The sequence below is a fragment of the Pseudorca crassidens genome, chromosome 3 (assembly GCF_039906515.1).
Source record: "Pseudorca crassidens isolate mPseCra1 chromosome 3, mPseCra1.hap1, whole genome shotgun sequence".
Taxonomy (NCBI): domain Eukaryota; kingdom Metazoa; phylum Chordata; class Mammalia; order Artiodactyla; family Delphinidae; genus Pseudorca; species Pseudorca crassidens.
Genome location: NC_090298.1, coordinates 55,313,130 through 55,333,666, shown reverse-complemented (window position 1 = coordinate 55,333,666; position 20,537 = coordinate 55,313,130). Strand labels below are relative to the sequence as shown.

Below are 20,537 nucleotides of genomic sequence, written 5' to 3'. Positions count from 1 at the left end.
TGACTCAGTATGCCACCTCTGTGCAGATGCCCCCCAGCCTCTCTTCTGAACTCCACACCTGTGTGTCCACTGGCCTGCTGGATGACCCACTTCGATTTCTAAAAGGCAGATCTAACTAGCATGTTCAGAAAGATTCTTGACCTTCCTCTTCAAACCTGCTTTCTCTCATTCTTCTTTCTTGGTAAGTGTCCACTTCAATCTTTCAGTTACTCAGGCCAAAAACTTGGACCTCATCTGTCACTCCCTTCTTCCCCTCACATTTCACATTCAATCAATCCTCAAATTCTGTCAGCAGTCTTGTAACAATATGTTCAGAATCTGACTACTTTTCATCACCTCATGTCTATCACCCTAGTCCAAACTGCTCCCATCCCTTTCCTAGATCATTGCATTAGCTCCCTCCTTGCGTCTCCCCTTGATCTGACAAGTCTCTTCCCCACATACTATCTAGACTGACATTTTAAAGACATAGATTATACTCCAGTTCTGCTGAAAATTCCTCAGTGTCTTCCCATCTCATTGGCCGTAAAATGCAAGACCCTGCATGATGTGGCCACCCCCACTCCCACCCCGATCTCTCATCTCATCTCTAGTCCCTTGTCCCTTCTTCCCCCTCCAGACAAGTCACAATGGCTTCTCACCTGGAACATGCCAAGCACACACTGCTCTGCTTCTTAGAACACTATTGCCCTAGGGACCCATGTGACTCCCTCCCTCCCTTTACCTCTCTGCTCCTACATTGCTTTATCAGAAAGTCTTCGCTGACCTAGATAAAATGCTACCCCCATTTGAGAGCAGGCCCTTCTTTTTTTTTTGTTTACTGTGTTATCCCCATTACCTGGCACAAGGCAGACACTCAGTAAATATATGCATTCAGTAAGGACAAATGAATTCATTCATTCCCAGGCAAGAAAAGAGTTTTGTTGTTGTTTTTTCTTAAATTGTCTTCAGTTGAGTTCAGGGTTCCAATAATGCCTTGATTAGTATCTTGTGTGATCACAGGAATACCTCATAACCCAATTTCCTCATCTGTGAAATTCAGGGGTGGAGTGGGTAGTGTGTAAGGCACGTTTTAGCTCCTCCCTTCTGGTTTTGTAAATGTGGGATCTCTTCTTCGATCCAACAATAGCATCCCAGGGTTGGGGTCTCTCCTATGGTCCTGCACCTGTGTGTGAAGTGATGGAGACAGCCTTTTCTTCCATACTTCCTACCCACTTGGTGACCCCTTCCTGCTTCTCACCATCAAACACATTATGAACTTGTGCTGTTAAGACACAGTGTGCAGGAGCAGTTGTGAGATGTGTTGCCAGACATCACTTAATAGTATCAGATCATCAAAGCCTGTATATAATTTACATTAAAAGTCAGAGTGTTAAATCAACTATACTTCAATAAAAATTAATTAATTAAAAAAGAAAAAATATTACATTGGAATAAAAAGACAGAGTGGATTCAAGACTATCTGTAAAATGACCTGACCTCGCTCATCTTCATTTTGCTCTGCTAGCTTGAGTGGGAGAGAAATGGTGGAGCACAGTGGGAATTATGTGTAACCCAGGGAATACATGTGGGGAATGTCTTGTCTATGAATGTCATAGATTTTATGTGCTATGTTGGAAAAATAAAAGGTTTAGAGCCACTGGTGTTACAACGCTTGTGATACAGATCTCTGTGATACAGAGATAAGAGATGTGGTCTCTGCCTTCATAGAGTTCATGGTCTAGATGAAAAGACAGGACGTATTCGTACTGTGCAAGGGTGTGTAAGAACACAGCATGTGTAAGAGCTGGATGTGTGGTGCAGTTTGTCCTTCAGGGTGGCATCTTCATGGGCCAGATGGTTTGTGGGATTGGTTCATAAGAGAAGGGAGGCTTGAGCTGTGTCTTGAGGGGTCTCTCCTTCGCTCAAGAAGCCAGTTGTGCAAGATGCTCTCCCTCCCCTTCTTCCTGGGGCCTATCATGATGACAGCTTGGTTAGCATGAAGCATTAGGCTTACGTACTATCCTTTGCGGTCCCCCTATAACCACATTGTCATAAATATACTCTCTTTGAATGGTCCTAGTTTAGGTGGGTTGTCTGTTTCCTGTTGGGACCCTGACTGATACTGTCTTATAATAAATTTTTCTTTCAGTGGGAATAGATGAGATCTCCAGATTAATTTTTTTCAGTGATATGCAACCTCACAGAAAGATAGGGTTGATATCTGCACCAGAGAAGAATGAGTACCATTTCTAAGTCCCCAACCTGCTCTTTCAAGTCACCTAGGAACACTGTTTGTCCTTGTTGGTGCTCATGCTACCTTGGCTGGATCAAGGAGGTATTTGTCTTGGAATCCTGAGTAAGTAGGTTGACAATATAATTCATATTCCACAGTGGAACTTTTCGAGAGTGCAAAGGTGCACTATAAATAATTATTCAGGGACAATAGGTGTAAACCAGGATTGTCGAAATGGTCAGTCTACAGATAAAGGGATGTTCTAATTGCCTTACATTAAACTGAAATCACAGTTCTGCCCCAGAGAAAGCAAAGAGCACCCCTTCTGTTTGTTGGAGTGACTCTCTTGGTCATCTTCAGGGGCCCTGTTCTGGGCTGTAGGGAAGACCCTTTGTTGCCTATCCTAACTGCTGAGTGAAGAAGCCCAGCTCAAAGACTCAGGATCATTTGTATGATTGAACATTCTTACTGCTGGGCAGAGGCCAGGCAGCAATACAGGTAATGTCCGGACTCTTCCTAGCATTGCCTTTGATAGGGAATTAAGGTCATATGACCCATTTTGAGAGGTCTGTCTCTTAGTGTTTTCAAATTCTATGTCATGGTGATCAAAAGAATTGAAGCATGGTCTGGCCCAGGAAGAAAGTGTTTCTAAGCCTGGCAGATACAGAATAGATGAGAAGGATGCAGGTTCTCAGAGAGGAATGGCAACAGCGCTTCCATCAGGACTAGCCTTGTGAGCAAAGGCCAAACATCAGGGTGCCAGCTGCTACACAAAGCAAATTGGAGACCTGAGCCACATCTCCAATGCACTCGTGTGTGTATGGGGCTAGGCTTATGTAGAGGGATACATTTTCTTTATAAACCTTTCATTAGCTAAAAATGTGAAGAGATGTTTCAAAGCATCAGACGTCCCCAGTAGCCTGGTGTGTGTGTGTAGAAGCTGATGCTCCTCATTTGGCTTTGTGCTGTTAGCTCAGATGCAGTATTTGGGATTAGTTAGCCAATTACTACGTTGGTACTCTGTCTGCCTCTCAAGGGATTTTCCTTTAGATTCTCTAAGAGAAACATTTTGTTTTCCGTTGAAGAACAGTTTGGTCACCCTTTTGGTAACCATGTCTTGTAAGCTGTGTTTGTATTTATTTCTGCAGCTTGAACATACTCTTTTCTCCTCATTGTCTTAGTACTTGGAGTTCTTGCTGGTAATTTATGGGGAGAACTTTGCTCTCCAGCCTGGTGATCATCATTTCTGTCTTTGAAAGCAAAGGTGTTTCTTGCAGTGGAAAATTTTTCGTGCCTTCATACATGTATATGTATATTTTAATTTTGTGAAAGAGCAGGGAGCTACTGTGGTTTGTTGGAAAACCTCTTCCAGGATTAAGTGATATTCTTATAACATCAAATCAGAAGCTTCTAGCATTTGGGGCCTATTTATTATTTATTATGATGCAGATTGACACTTAGTTGAGTTGAAATATCAAGATTGCAACATGGATAATGGTTAATTCCCTCAGTAATAAATTATACCTACAACTCTAATCGCTACCATAAGGTGAATGGCTGTGGTTGAGATTATAGACCTAGTGGCTTGACTCTCCTTAAGTATAATTGACTTACAGAGGTTAGACAGGTGAGCATATGCTTTCAATTCTGTTATGTGATATTTGTGAGGCATAGCCATGGAGGTAATATATGGATGACCACTAAAATGTACACGAACACATATACATAAATGGGCAACTCTTTGGCTTTCTCTGTCATCATCTGTGCACTTTTTTCCCTTGACTCTCTTCCTAGATTTAGAAAGCTTCCCAAACTGCCTTTATTTTTTTGTCTGTACTTCTGGACCTTTCACTGAAGTGCTCCTGCAAGTGAACATTTGACTAACTGCCTGCCCTCACTCAATAAAAGCATTAGTTTGCCTCCTTAAGCCTTCTAACTTATTCTAAAGTATAGGGACAGCTTGTTACTGCTTTCCTGGTCAGAATAACAAAGTCTCCCTTTACAGTCTCTCTGAGCGCAAATGAAAAGAGGAACTCAAGGAACACACACTACAATTCACTCAGGAAGATCCTTCACTATTCAGGAACATATTCTCTGTGGCCATCATGTTTATTCATCTTCTCCTTTTGTAGATTTGGAAACTTAAGTGGTTTCTAGGTAAGAAATGGCTGTGGCATTCAAAAGGAAGATCTGTAATACATTGGAGTGGTGCTACAATGGAAGGAACCTTAATCCACCATATGAATAATCTCTGGCCCACTTCATTTGTTCATCCATTAATTCATTGGTTCATTCATTCCTAAAACATTTACGGAGTGCTTGCTAAGTACTAGATACAACTTGGTGCTAGAGAAATTGAGATAAATGACACTATGTTTTTTTGGCTGATGATATAATAGTATACTCAGAAACCCCAGTAGGCTTCAGTAACACTTACAAGAATTAATAAAATTTCTGTAAGTGACCGGATTCAATAAATAATTGAAAACAAAAAAGCCTTTTTTCTCTATGCTAATAAAGACACCTAGAAAAGGAAGTGGGCAAAGTATTTCATTCAAAATAGTGATATAAAATTACAAAATATTAAAGAAATTATAAAATATTAAAAAAATAAATTTGGCAAGAAAATAAAGGACATATATAGAAAAACATGAAATAAATCTGAATAAATAGAAGGGCATACCATGTTCTTGGACAGGGAGACATTATATCATAAAATGTCAAATCATCCAAAATGATTATGTGAATTTAGTATAATTCCAATAAACTCTCAAACAACTTTTCATTGGATTAAAACAAGTCAAGTTGCGAATATAAAAGTAAATGCCCAAGAAATGCTAAGTATGAAAAAAATAGAAATTCAGCAAAACCACTATATTAAAAATCAGTATGGTACTGGCAAAGAGTAAACAAATAAATAGCCTAGAACTAATAGAATAGTAGATAGACTCAAGAATATATCCCAGCATATGTGAAAAATCACCATATGATAAAGGTAGCATTTCAGTTCAGTAGGAAATGACTGATTTACTTAATAAATAGTGCTGATATATGGCTACCCTTCTAGAAAAAAAAAAAAGTTGGACCCTATCACAAAAAATATGCAAATGGAAGTTCCACATTGCCTGAAGATTTCAGTGAACAATAAAATAACATTTTAGAAGAGAATCTAAGAGATTATATGCAACCAAGGAGTAGGAGAGAACTTTATAATTAATTTATAATTTAACTTTATAATTAATTAATTAATTAAAGACTGACACCATTATAGATACTATTACAGATTATTTAATGATGTAAAAAACCACAAAAAGTCAGGAGAGGGCTTCCCTGGTGGCGCAGCGGTTGAGAGTCTGCCTGCCACTGCAGGGGACATGGGTTCGTGCCCCGGTCCGGGAAGATCCCACATGCTGCGGAACGACTGGGCCCGTGAGCCATGGCCACTGAGCCTGCGCGTCTGGAGCCTGTGCTCCACAACGGGAGAGGCCACAACGGTGAGAGGCCCACGTACTGCAAAAAAAAAAAAAAAAAGTCAGGAGAAATATGGTAAATTTGAAAGAAATATTAGCAACAAGCATAGCAGAGAGTAATTATTTATAATATACAGGTGGGGTGGGGTTAAGAAAGAATGACGAAAAACTCAAATGACCACCCCCCTCCCCACAACATTTGGCCAAGAATACGAACAGACAACTCACAAAAGAGTTAATCTGAAAGATTAATAAATAAAAGATGTTCAAATTTACTAGTGGTCAGAGGAAAGAAAATTAAGGTAACAGTGAGGTGTCATTATTATATGCTTCAGATTGGCAAGAGTTAGAAAGAGCAATAATACCTATTGCTGCAGAGTAGGCAGGGAGAAGGAGTTTCTCATATTCTTCTGATGGAAATGTGAATTGTTAGTCTTTGGAAGCAGCTAGGCAGCATCTATGAAAATAAAAAAAAAAGTGATACCTTTAAAGCCAACAGCCCAAGTACTGGGCATCCTGTAGATATAATAGCATCAAGATACAGGTAAAGGAATGTTTGTTGCAGTTCATGTTACAACCAATGAAACAGGAAACAAATTAAATGGACATCAAAAGGGAAATATTGAATTCATAATCATGTATCTCTACTGTGAAACATTACACAGCTGTTAAAATAATTAGAGCTAACCGGGTTGATTTTGAGAGGGATTGCTATGAAGTATGGAATAGGAAGGACAAGGTTTAGAGAAGTACACATAATATGGGATATTTGAAGTGATTGTTGGGATGAGGATGGAAAGTGAGGAAGAGGTGTGCATGTGCACATGCATGTGTGTCTGTAGGTATATGTATAAAAGAAATTGGAAAAAAAGAGTTTGAGCTACGTAAACTGACTTATAGGCACTTTGGAATTTAAGACTTTGGAGATGAAGTGGGTTCTACATGATGACAAGGAACAAGATGTGACTATGGTCCAGGTTGACTAAAAAGGAGCTGAAGTGAAAGCCCTCGGATCCCAGGAGGTGAAGAAAGACACTGAGGCTTATGATCTGTGTGGCTGTTAGAAGTAGCTCAAGCAAAGAGAGTCATCAGTGAGACTGTGAGTCAGACAGAGGGGGAAGTACATGTTGTGAGGGGCCAGAAGCTTACACAGTTCTTCAAGAGAATTGAAGTCATGACTACTAAATTAGATAGAAAAGAACATTTATTTGGAATGTGAAAAGAATCATAATGAATTAAAAATTTGAAAAAGCTGACAAATACCACCAACATCAGAAATACATTCTTTGGCTTCATAATCTTGGATCGCCTCTTCATATGACAACAATGTTGTAATATGCTTTTCATAGAGAAAATAGAAATGTAACTCTTTTGATGTTTTTTTAAAAAAATATTGATAGTTTAGAAAGGTATTGCATACATTTTTAGGATTGTTATCACATTTCAAAAAATCTCTGTCAAGGAGAAAACTTCTGTTTTGATGAGGTATCAATGCAATCTGAATCCTCTACTTATCTTTTAGTAGATCTGATGATTAGAAGAATTTTCCGTAGATTAGCTTCTGGTTTTGTTACATTTCAAACTGGTTTCTTTTGACTACCCAATACACTTCTGGGAAAGAGCCCTGAGGTACATGTTTATATTGAGATGCAATCTCTTCCTCTATACCTCTGTGTCTCTCAGGGATCATCTGAGAGCTCCTGGAAGCCATTGCTCTACCAGGACACTAACGGTCACACAACTAACACAAGAGTGACTGAGAATCACTGAAATATATTTTACTTTTCTGTTAAACCCAAATGAAACATATCCTCAACTCAACTTTCTCTTAGTTGGATCCCCCACATGCTCCTGGCCTGTATAATGCCATCCAATAAAATTGGAATAGAGAGAGAGAGAGAGCAATCTTAATCATTTGGGGTAAAATAGGTTACTTTTGCAATTTTTTATTTAGTATGTTTTAATTGAAATATGGTTATTTACAATATTATATTTGTTTCAGGAGTATACTGTAGTGATTCAGTATTTTGGAAGACTATATTCCATTATAATTTATTACAAGAAAATGTCTATAATTCCCTGTGCTATATAAGATATCCTTGTTGCTTATCTATTCTATACATAGTAGTTTGTATCTGTTAATCCCTTACCCCTAATTTGTCCCTTCCCCTTCCCACTCCCCTTTGGTAACCACTATTTTGTTTTCTATGTCTGTGAGTCTCTTTCTTTTTTGCATATACATTCATTTGTATTATTTTTTAGATTCCACTTATAAGTGATATACAGTATTTGTCTTACTTTATCTGGCTTATTTTACTAAGCATAATAATCTCTAGGTCCATCCATGTTCCTGCAAATGACAGAATTTCATTCCTTTTTATAGTTGAGTAGTATTCCATTGCATATATATTGATATATACCACATCTTCTTTATCCATTCCTCTGTTAAAGGGCACTGGGGTTGCTTCCATGTCTTAGCTATTGTGAATAGTGCTGCTATGAACATTGGGGTGAATGTATCTTTTCAAATTAGAGTTTTCATCTTTTCTAGATATATGCCCAGGGGTGGAATTGCTGGGTCATATGGTAGTTCTAAGTTTAGCTTTTTGAGGAACCTCCATGCTGTTTTCCACAGTGGCTGCACCAGTTTACATTCCCACCAATAGTGTACAGGTGTTCCCTTTTCTCCACATTCTTGCCAACATTTGTTATTTGTAGACTTTTTGATGATTGTCATTCTGATAGGTGTGAGGTGATATCTCATTGTTTTGATTTGCATTTCTCTAATAATTAGTGATGTTGAGCATCTTTTCATGTGCCTGCTAGGCATCTGTATGTTTTCTTTGGAAAAATGTCTATTTATTTCTTCTGCCCATTTTTTGATTGGGTTGTTTGTTTTTTTGATATTGAGTTGTATGAGCTGTTTATATATTTTGGATATTAATCCCTTGTTGGTCACATCATTTACAAATATTTTCTCCCAGTCCATAGGTTATCTTTTTGTTTTGTCAATGGTTTCCTTTGCTGTGCAAAAGTTTTAAAGTTTAATTAGGTCCCATTTGTTTATTTTTACTTTTCTTTAATTTAGGAGACAGATCCAAAAAAATATTCTACAATTTATGTCAAAGAGTGTTCTGACTATGTTTTCCTCCAGTAGTCTTATGGTTTCCAGTCTTACATTTAGGTCTTTAATCCATTTTGAGTTTATTTTTGTATATGGTGTTAGAGAATGTTCTAATTTCATTCTTTTACATGTAGCTGTCCAGTTTTCTCAGCATGACTTATTGAAGAGACTGTCTTTTCTCCACTGTATATTCTTGCCTCCTTTATCAAATATAAGGTGACCATATGTGTGTGGGTTTATCTCTGGGCTTTCTATCCTGTTCCATTGATCTATATTTCTGTTTTTGTGCCAGTACCACACTGTCTTGATTACTGTAGCTTTGTAGTATAGTCTGAAGTCAGGGAGCCTGATTCCTCCAGCTCTGTTTTTCTTTCTCAAGATTGCTTTGGCTATTCGTGGTCTTTTGTATTTCCATACAAATTTTAAAATTATCTGTTCTAGTTCTATGAAAAATGCCATTGGTGTTTTGATAGGGATTGCATTGAATCTGTAGATTGCCTTCAGTAGTATGTTCATTTTAAAAATATTAATTCTTCTAATCCAAGAACACAGGATATTTTTCCATTTCTTTCTATCATCTTCAATTTCCTTCATCAGTGTTTTATAGTTTTCAGAGTATAGGTCTTCTACCTCCTTGGTTAAGTTTATTCCTAGGTATTTTATTCTTTCTGATGCAATTTTAAATGGGATTTTTTTTTTAGTTTCTCTTTCTGATATTTCAGGGTTAGTGTATAGACATGCAACAGATTTATGTATATTAATCTTGTATCCTGCAACCTTGCTGAATTCATTTATTAGTTCTAATAGTTTTGGGGTTGAGATTTTAGGGTTTTCTATATAAAGTATCATGTCATCTGCAAATAGTGACAGTTTTACCTCTTCCCTTCCAATTTAAATACTTTTAATTTCTTTTCCTTGTCTGATTGCTGAGGCTAAGACTTCTAATACTATGTTAAATGGAAGTAGTGAGAGTAGGCATTCTTGTTTTATTCCTGAATTTAGTGGGAAAGCTTTCAGCTTTTCACCTTCGAGTATGATGTTGACTGTGGGTTTGTTGTAAGTGGCCTTTATTATGTTGACATATGTTCCCTCTGTACTCACTTTGATGAGAGATTTTATCATGAGTGGATGTTGAATTTTGTCAAATGCTTTTCCTGCATCTGTTGAGTTGATCATGTGATTTTTTTGGTCTTTTAAAAAAATTTTATTTATTTTAAAATTTATTTTTGGCTGCGTTGGGTCTTTGTTGCTGTGTGGGCTTTCTCTAGTTGTGGCAAGCAGGGGCTACTCTTTCTTGCAGTGCACGGGCTCCTCATTGTGGTGGCTTCTGTTGTTGCAGAGCATGGGGTCTAGGTGTGCAGGCTCAGTAGTTGTGGCACGTGGGCTCAGTAGTTGTGGCATGTAGGCTCTAGAGCGCAGGCTCAGTAGTTGTGGCGCACAGGCTTAGTTGCTCCGCAGCATGTGGGATCTTCCCAGACTAGGGATCGAACCCGTGTCCCCTGCATTGGCAGGTGGATTCTTAACCACTGTGCCACCAGGGAAGTCCCTTTCCTTTTGTTAATGTGGTGTATCACATTGATTTATTTGCATGTGTTGAACCATCCTTGTTACCCTGGAGTAAAACCACCTTGATCATGATGTATGATCCTTTTTATATATTGTTGGATCCAGTTTGCTACTATTTGGTTGAGGATTTTTGCATCTATATTCATCAAAGCTATTGGCCTGTGATTTTCTTTCTTTGTAGTGTTTTGGTCTGGTTTTAGAATCAGGGTAATTGTGGCCTCATAAGATGAATTTTGGAGTGTTTCCTCCTGTTTAATTTTTTTGAATAGCTTGAGAAGGAGAGGTGTTAGTTCTTTTTTATATATTTGGTAGAATTTCTCTTTGAAGCTGTCTGGTCCTGGACTTTTGTTTGCTGGGAGTTTTTTTTTTTTTTTTTTAATTAAAAATTCAGTTTCACTCCTAGTGATCAGGCTGTTCAAATTGTCTCTTTCTTCTTGACTCAGTTTTGGCAGGTTGTATTTTCTAGAAATTTGTCCATTTCTTCTAGGTTGTCTAATTTGTTAGCATATAACTTCATAATAATCTCTTGAGATTTTTTGTATTTCTGTGGTATTGTGTATTATTTCTCCTTATTCATTTCTCATTTTGTTTATTTGGGTCCTCTCTTTTTTTCCCCTTCAACACAAATGCGAAATTGGAGTAGAGAGACAGCAGTCTTAACCATTTTGGTTAAAATAGCTTATTTTTGCAAATTGCACAAAAACCTCTGACCGTGTTGCTAGGTCCCCTCCCAGGGCCTTCAAACTTAAGCTTCACTAGTTACTATTATGTTATGTTTCTTCTTTTACTGACACCCTTCTCAGTGTTCTATTGATAGAGTATCAAGCTTGCTGTAAGTCTGTGTGTGTGTGTGTGCTTATAGCATTTCTTATTTTCTTGCAAATTTTTTGTCACACTACAGCATTGGTCCAAATAAGTCAGTCTTGCTTTTCTGACTTCAAATCATTTTTTTAAAAAACTCTGGAATCCCAATGCAGGAACATTAAACACTGTGACTACAGTAATTTTAGAGTCAATGTCCTGAAAATGAGAAATTCCGATGAAATGATGTACCACACAACGTTGTTTCCAGCCCCCTGCACCACCACTGAAGTTTAGCATACATTTTCCTCCTTCATTTTCATATATATTATATTTACAATCAACCTTGTGACAAGTTGCAGAGCAGGGAGATTGGGTGACATGGTTCTCTGATGGGGAGATCAATCTCTAAATGGTCCTTTCCTGCTCACGGTGAAAAAACTTGAGAATACAGCATTGCTATTCATCGTTCTTTCTTTTAACGGTGGTAGGAACTTCAGTCGTGGTAACAGTAGCAAAATAGTCAGCCAAAGGTCTGAAGAGAAAAACTAATCAAGAGGAAAGAAGAAAAACCACAGAAAGTGATTGTGTGGTCACTTAGGGACAATTTTTGATGAGTTTGAATATAAATGCAAGAATCCTGTAAATGTCAAAAGAAGGCCTTTGCTTAAGCACTCAAAGCTTGGTTTATCTGTGGGAAAAATGTTTTTATTTATTAATGGCCTATTTTTAAATTTTTCATGTTTCTCATAAGGTTTTTGTCCACTGCACATAAGGATTTAGTGCAACTACTTTTGAAATATTTCTCATTTTGAAACTGGAAGGCTTATACTTCAGACACAGACGTTTCCTCTCTGTTCCTCCTTTCCCAGAGATGTCATCACGTCTTCATTCAAACACTGCACTACCCAGAAGAGAAGTGTGTGTTGTGTGTGCCTATGTGTGTATTAAGCCCACTCTTATCAAATGTTGGAGTAGAATACACTGCAAGCGCACACACATGGTTTCCACATTACTGGTTTAACCACATTGCAATTGCAATAATGAAAAGCAGAATGGGCAGGAGCCCAGGGGCTCTGCGTGTGTTTTCCAGCATGGATTACAAAAATTGGTGGGAAAGAAATAGCTTCATGTACAGAGAAGAGTTTGGAAATAAGGGCATCAAGAGCTTTCTGGGAAGAAATGTAAACCAGATGGGAGGAACCCAAAATTAAGGATGGTGGTAAAAAGAAAGAAGTAGCTGTTTCTTAGAAGCAGTGGGGGGAATGGGTCATTTCTCTGTTACCTAGTTGTCAAGATAATGGGAAGGGTGGTGCAGTGCAAACAGTAGATTTGGGGCTGTGAAGTCCAAGTTAATGGACATCTTCAGATATGCTTGGCTCCACCTTTTGGGCCCTGGGCACTTGCTCAGTGGAGAACCCTTGGTCACCACCTTCCGCTAAAACACTGTCAGCTGTCCCAGTCGTTCCAGGGTGAGAGCCCTGCTTCTGCATGACTCTGCCATGCTCATTGGGCAGGAATTGCAGCAACCCCACCCCTGCCTTTCTACCATGTCCAAGTTCAGAAGAATTGTTGGAAAGTGGCATGCAAGGGGCTAATTGGAGAGGTTGGGTAACACTAACACACCAGACGTTTAAGGGAGTTAACACACCCAGAAGTGTAGAGGGATCCTTAGACCAGCGGAGATAGTAGACAGAAAGAACCTGGCAGATAAATTCTCTCCCTCTTTCCCGCGATGGACTGTTCATAGATGCAGGGCTTCCAAGTGACCTCTCTGGAGATGCCCTGCATAAACAAGAAACCAGCTGCATTTTTTTGGTGAGGTTGTTGTCAGCTCACTCAGTAAGAGACAGCGATAGAATGTAGTCGGCTCTCTGTATCCATAGGTTCCACATCCATGGAGTCAACCAACTGCAGATCAAAAATAGAAAAAAAAGAAATCCCAGAAAGTTTCAAAAGGCAAAACTTGAATTTGCCGCACACTGGCAACTATTTACATAGCATTTACATCGTATCTACAATACTATTTACATTTAAACTTATTAGGTATTATAAGTAATCTAGAGATGATTTAAATTATATGGGAGGATGTGCATAGTTTATAAGCAAATAATATACCATTTTATGTAAAGGACTTGAGCATCCAGGGGTTTTGGTATCTGAGAGGGGTCCTGGGACCAATTTCCTGTGGATACTGAGGAATGACTGTACCCTGACTGTACCTTGTATTTGCTTCCCTTCCTTTCCTGCCTCCTTCAGGAACTATGGAGATTGTTGATTATTTTAAAAATTGTGCCATTAATTTAGGTATCAGACATATATGTGGTAGTTTAAAAAGAAGACCATAGGGAATGATTATTGATTATAAATAGTTATAATTTGAGGTAACAGATTACATTTTTAAGCCACTGCATTGTACAATAGATATAATTTGCTTATGAGACACTTGAATGTATTCACTTAGTAATACGAGGCAAACTTGATAATAAAACTTTGTAATTAATTTATTAAGTATTCTGAACTTGGTAGAGGCACAAACAAAGTGGTTGACTTTTCTCCAATTACTGCTATCAAATACATGCTGTTGAATCTCCTTGTATTAGTTTTCTATTGCAGCATTACAAATGATCACAATCTTATTGGCTTACAACAACACTCATTTATTATATCATAGTTTCTGTAGGTCAGCAGTCAGGCATGGCCCAACTGTATTCTCTGCTTAGGTTCTTGCGTGCAAGGAGTCAACTAATGAGGCATTATCTGGAGCATCTTGGAAGAGCCCGCTTTCAAGCCCATTCAGGCTGTTGGCAGGATATCTTTGTGGTTGTAGGACTGAGGTTCCAGTTCCCTGGCTGTTGGCCCAGGACTGCTGATGTCCTAGAGGCTGCTCCCAGTTCCTTTCCAGGGGCCTTCTCAAAGGCTTTCCACAGGTCCTTACTCTGAATCCTCATCAAACTTCAAATCTGAGTAGTTTAAATCTATTGGATGGGTACAAGCAACACCATTCAAATCCATCTACATGCTGCAGTATTCATTTGACCCATGGGAAACGCATACGAACCAGACTTGCTGATTGGGATTAAGTACCTATATTAGCATCAGGAGAAGAGAAATTGCAAAGAGATGGGAAACCCAAAAAAATGGGGAACCATGTGATAGTCTACTCTCCCAATGGTTGGTATGGTTCTGTTGTTGGGTTCTATAGGTGATTGAATGGATAGAGGAGTGCCCTGTGTTACCCAGGTCCTCAGAGGAGCAGATGCCAAGATGGGATTAGATGTGTAAGTGATTTATTGGGGGGAATGCTTTAAGAGGAAAGGAGCAGGAGCTGGAGAAAGCAGGGAGACCCACCAGATGGTGATGCTGCTCTGACCTCTGCATAGGAGAAAGGAAAGAAAGGAAGGTCTTAGACTTCAGTGCAGTTCTAGGAAGTTTTATCAAGGCTCTTGGAATGGTATGCCTTACAATTGGTATCCTTATCACTAAGGATACTGCCTTAGCATCCCTGCTGCTTCAGTCTTTGGTCTGGGAGCAGCCAATGGAAAGCCTGATCTTGGCTCAAATGTGATGGTAGATTCCAGTGTGCAGCAGCTGGTGCAGTTGTTTGCACTCCCTGCAGTAGGACATCTGAGAGGTGCATTTTCATGGCTTCCCCAATTGCAAACAGTAGCGCTCTTCCCTTAGGCGAGACCAGTGACTCATGATTACGAAGATTCTCCGTAAGTTTTCTGCATCCCACAGTTGTCTGTATGGAGAAGCTGGAGAGGGGTGGCAGGGCTCGGCAGGGTAGCTGAGCCGGTTTAGTCCTCTCTCTTAAAGGCTGCCCCTCCTCTTGCTTTTTGTCTTTCACACGGTATCTTTTTGGTTTTTGTCACTGGCTTTGAGTTTGGTGGCCAATTATAGAAAAATGTGAAAAGTCCCTCTCATCTTATTACATCTTTCAATAAAAGACCAAATAAAAAGAAGTCCCTTATATATTTCTTAGGTGGTTTCATTATCCTTAATGAGAAAATTTTAAAATATTACTTCCAGTATAAAAAAGATATATTTTCTCTAAAGAAAAATAGAAAAATACCAAAAAGTAGAAAACAAATATTATACAGCAACCTACAGTCCTAAAATAACAAAAATTAATACTTAAAAATTTTATGTATTTCCTTTTAGACCTTTTTTTTCTTATACAATTTTGTATTCTGCTCTCCCCTCTTCCCAACAATGTGGCATAAACTTTAAAATTTTCCTTAAAAATAACTTCTATTGTGATCATAAAAGTAATACTGGTTTGTTTTGGAAAATTTGGTAATATGAACTCTGATTCTACAATTGAGCAATAACCACAATTGTATTTCTTTGCAGAAAATATATAAACAAACCTAAGATAATTCTACTTATATTGCATCTATTCTTTTAATTAACATATTATGAGCATGATCTCATATTACTGACTAATCTTAAAGGTGCAATTTAAATAAATGCATAATTTTCTATAGTATAGTCCTGTTATATACTTAGATGTCTAATCATAAATAATTCTGTGACATGCCTATTTCTCTACATTTTAAATTATTTTCTTAGGGTAGAAGCCTGGAAGTAAGGTTATTAAGTCAAAGGTAACACATATTTTGAAGGATTTTTATAAGTATGTTGCCAAACTGCTTTTCAGAAATGTACTAATTAACATTTCCATCACAGTGAAAGAGAGAATTCTCTTTTCTTAGACTGCCCCTTCTTATCTTAGTCTCAACTCACTGGTAGTTGCTCTCATGTATCCCACTTCCTTTATTAGTGTGAGGATGTCCTGAACTTGCTTCAGGGGAGATGTTTTTCTGTGAGAAGACATGAAATTTAGCTTTTCTTAGCGTCTTTAGTGTCACCACTAGCAATTGCTTTTGATACTTCTTTAATTCAGTTTCTCCTCCCTAAGTTTAGAAGCTCCCAATAAGCGCATCAATTTTCCTTTGCATCCATAGAACATAGAGACACAAATAAACCTGTATCTGGCTTGCTCTACTCATAGGAGCCTTTTCGGATTTTGTTACTTGTAGTTTTCCTGATTTTTCAGATGAAATCTTTCTGTCTTGTCCTTCATTGATAACCCCTGGCTACTTTGTTCCAGCCACTGACTTCTTTAAAGGCTGGTTCTGACACAGAATTTAAAGTGACAGTATTCCTTCTAACACAGTAGAAAATTGAATAGAAAATTGACTAACTTCATTACGTTCATAGTTGCAAAATGTCTGGCTAGACTCACAGGTTTAGTTTCTGACCACGGAGTAGAATTTTCCCCTGTGAGAAACTGGCTCATGTATTGCACAAGCTTTGGACTCATTGGCGTCTACTTTAACCAACAGGAAGCACTAGCTTTGCCTGGAAAAGACTTAGGGACACATTCACGGTTTTCTGTGAGATTTGGTCCTGCCCCTAGGATTTCCAGACTTGGGTCAGTGAATCATGGTGGGGGTGACAGTGGAAACTCTTGTGACTAAGGGACAGACTTTGTGTGTAAGAGCCTAATTCAACCTCTGCTGAAGTCTGATGGCCATCGAGATAGGCTCTGCCAGTCTACCAGGGCCACAGAGCCAGAGCTCTTGAGTCAGGACCCAACTTCTCTGTGATGTCAAGTCTTTTGTTTTTCCACAGGCCTTCATATCTCTCCACAAGGCATGTGGGAAAACAGTTTGTTGAAGATTTTAATCTCAAATTTGCTGTGAGTCTGATACCCGAAGCTGAGAACGCATTGCACTGTACTATAATTGGCAGTGTAATGCTTCAGATCTTTAGAACTGAGGCCACAGATCTCATTTTGGGAGGCAGACTCATCATGCCCATAGCCGTAGTCATGTGAATCTCACACCTCGTGGGCAGCCCAGAGAGGACCATGGCAGGGGTGGGTGAATGCTCTAGGATCTACCCCTCTGATAGTCCATAGGGTGGGCTCTCTTCCCCATCTGTTCTCTTGTGAGTACCAGACCCACACAGCTGGTCTCAGACATGGTCACATCCATGTTGATACAAGAATATGTTTGAGTAAGCAGTCTGTAGTTTGGAGATTTAATGAATTCCATGAAACTTCTAGCTTTAGCTCCTTGCGCCAAGGCTTTCCATGTGTTCAGTGTGTTAAAAAGACCTTGCACCTGTGGCATGGCTGTAATGCCATCTGGGAAAAAGTTCCAGAGCCCAGCTAGACCATATTCTTTTTTTGCTTACATCAACCTGACTAGAGAAGAAGATGGTGAAAGCAAACTTCTTTCTTTTGCTCAAAGAACAAGGGTAGATTTGGACCTAATGTTTGCTAAATGAGAAGTAAGGGAAAAGGATTAGGGCAAGGGGCTAGGAGGTCTTGAGTCAGGGTTCTTAGTTCTTCTACTGCTGTTTTGAGCCTACTCTCTGCACAAGTCAGTACAGGCAAAGCAATGGGAAGATTAACTAAGGGCCCAGAAAAATCCCAGCAGTGTACATAGCCGAAAGGGAATATTTAGTTTCAAGACTGAAACAATTATTATTTTCAATTTCTCTACTCCCCTCCCTTCTCCTTTTTCCTAGTGAATGCAGGATAAAACTCACTTCAAAATCACCTGAATAAACACCAGTATTATACTCTCTGGTGAAGCAAGACTGTGGGTAGTTGGATTGGAATTAGAAACAAAATGAGTCTAATAGGAGAGGAAAAAAGAAGAAGTTGAAATTTGGAATAAGGCACAGTTTGGATCAGCGTATAATGCTCTGGTGGGTAATAGATTGGATAATACAGAAAAGAGGACAGAGGGAGAGAAAGAAAATGTTTAAAAATAAATTAATTGCAGCCACATACAGATCCTTTAACAAAACTAGAAGCAGCCTGAACCAACACAGCATAACACAACTCTAAATTAATAGACTATATGCAACTTAATGGCTGTGAAAGCCGGGGAAGCAATACAATGGTGAGTCATTTAAAATGAAATGTATTTTTTTGTGTGTGGAACAGAGAAAGGAGAACAAAAGGACTGAAAGACTGAAATGAAAATAAAAGTTTAAATATGTAGATCCAAAGCCCAGAGGAGACCAGAAGCGTTCCAAAGCAAGACAAAATGAATAGTGAGAAATAAGAAGATTACGCTTAACGAAGAAATGATTTTTTTGTTTGCTTTACTTTAGGCTTCACAAAGGAACGTAAAAGACAAGTACCAGGAAAAGACATGATTCTCTGGAAGAAACAAGATGAAAACCAACATGACCAAATGAAAATAAAGAAGGTAAAGATCGTTTCTTGAACAATACCTTCATATCACCACAGCTGGGGAAAGTGGAAAGAGACAGAAAACTGGTAATTATTGCCAAGAGACTTAAACCATGCATTTAGGCAGTGATTATTTATTTTTAAATTTGCAAGTAATCTCATGGACACATTTTTGTTATAATAATTGTGATAATACAGTCAAAGAAAATGTCCCCATTGGCCCCACGCAAACCCACTCTTCTTCCCAAAGTGTTTATCAGAAAAAATGTAATAGAAATAACAAATCTAGATGGTTATCGTTTTCTCAATAAGAAAAATGTATGTTAGCTGGTTCTTGCTACTCCTCTTATGCTCACTTTTGATCATCAGGCAACTTTGAGTATAAAAATTCTAGTATTTCTATTTCCCTTTTGATTTTTGTGGTGCTAAAATTGTTCTTGAAATTAAAATGTTCCACCCCCTCCCACTCTTCAAATCCCCATCTGTTCTCTTCTGAGCACAAGACCCACAGAGCTGGTCTCAGAAATGGTCACGTCCAGGCTGATATAAGAATATGTGCAAATAAGCAATCTATAGTTTGGAGATTTAATTAATTCCACAAGACACCTAAAAAGTACCAGGTAGTATTTCTAAGAGATGGAGGGACAAAGATAAGAAAATTCTGGCATAATACTAGAGAAAACTCAAAATATTTTAATCCAGAAGAAGCTGGAATTGAAATGGTTAATGCGCACGCCTCAGAGTCATGCAGATCTGGGTTTGAATGCCAGCTCTGCCACCTATTATTTGTATGGTCTTTAGAAGTTGATGATATTAATTCTTAAGGTTTGTGTCATGCTTTGCATTTTCATGACACACCCCATCCTTTATGGTAACCCCATCCTTTATGGTAACAGATTCTACCTCTCTGGCCGCAGAGGTGGACACAAGATAGACCAATCACAATGTTTATCACTCCTGACCACAGTGATTGGCTCAGAGATGAACACATAATCTAATCTGGGCCAATTAGAGTCCTTTTCTGAGATTTTTTTTCTATCTGGAGCAAGAAGAGAAGAACTTTTTTTTTTTTTTTAACGTGATGATGAGACAGTAAGAATGTAATTTCAAAGGTATTTGCAGCCACTATTTCAGTGTTGTGGGAATAGAGAATAAAGCAATCAAAATATTATTTTATTATGTTATTTGAATAGTAAAAATAGGGATACTGTACATATATTGTATGTACATTATATATGTATTCGGTTTTTTTTTTTTTGGCTGCACTGTGTGGCATGCGGGATCTTAGTTACCTGACCAGGGATTGAACCTGTGCCCCCTGCAGTGGAAGTGCAGTGCAGAGTCTTAACCACTGGACCACCAGGGAAGTCCCTGTATTATATAAACATAATCCAATTCTCTTGGCTCATTTTAGATGTAATTACAATCCTGAGTTTTGTGTTTAGCACAAGTATGTATATATGTGTGTGTGTGTGTATATATAAATACTTTTTTGTGTGTTTAGCACAAGTACACATATACGTAAACAATTTATTATTCAGTATTGTTTAAACTTTATAAAACGATGATAAATGATGTATGTTTCCGTCATTCTACTACATGGGCAAAAATTAAGAAGTCTGACAATTTCAGGTTGTTGGTAGAGTTTGAAGTAATGGGAACTCATATATCTCCCCTAGGAATATAAACTGGCACAACCTGGCATTATCTTGTGGAGCTGAATATGAACGTAGTCTAAATCCTGCAATCACATCTAGGTTTATACTCTAGAGAAACATTTGCACATGTGTTCCAACAGACAGGTATGATGACTTATAGAACCTCCATAACAGAAAACAAAAAAGGAAGTCAACCAAATGGCCATTTATGGGAGATGAGGTGAATGCCTCGTGGTACCTTCACGTGGCAGAATACTACGCAAGGGTGAATACGAATGAACCGCAGGTCATGCAACAACACGGACGGATCTTAGAAGAAATACTGAGTGTGAGTCAAACCATTTTAAGGAGACAGTTGGGTTCTGTGAAGAGTTCTGTAGCTGTCCTCCTAGTCCCCGGTTAGACAACTGGTCTTGACATCCTATTTTTGGGCTGTGGTAGGAGCGGGCAGCAGAGGCTCAGATGGGCAGAAGTCATGGTGGTT

The 20,537-nt window shown here is 38.5% G+C and overlaps 1 long non-coding RNA gene across 1 annotated transcript in view; it reads left to right on the top strand.

The window, feature by feature from the left end:
* LOC137220711 (uncharacterized) overlaps positions 1–20,537 on the top strand; it is a 583,372-nt gene that overhangs the window by 141,205 nt on the left and 421,630 nt on the right. Inside the window, exon 2 of the long non-coding RNA XR_010941755.1 lies at positions 18,314–18,411. This is a non-coding gene — a long non-coding RNA (uncharacterized lncRNA). The remainder of the gene's footprint in view (positions 1–18,313; positions 18,412–20,537) is intronic.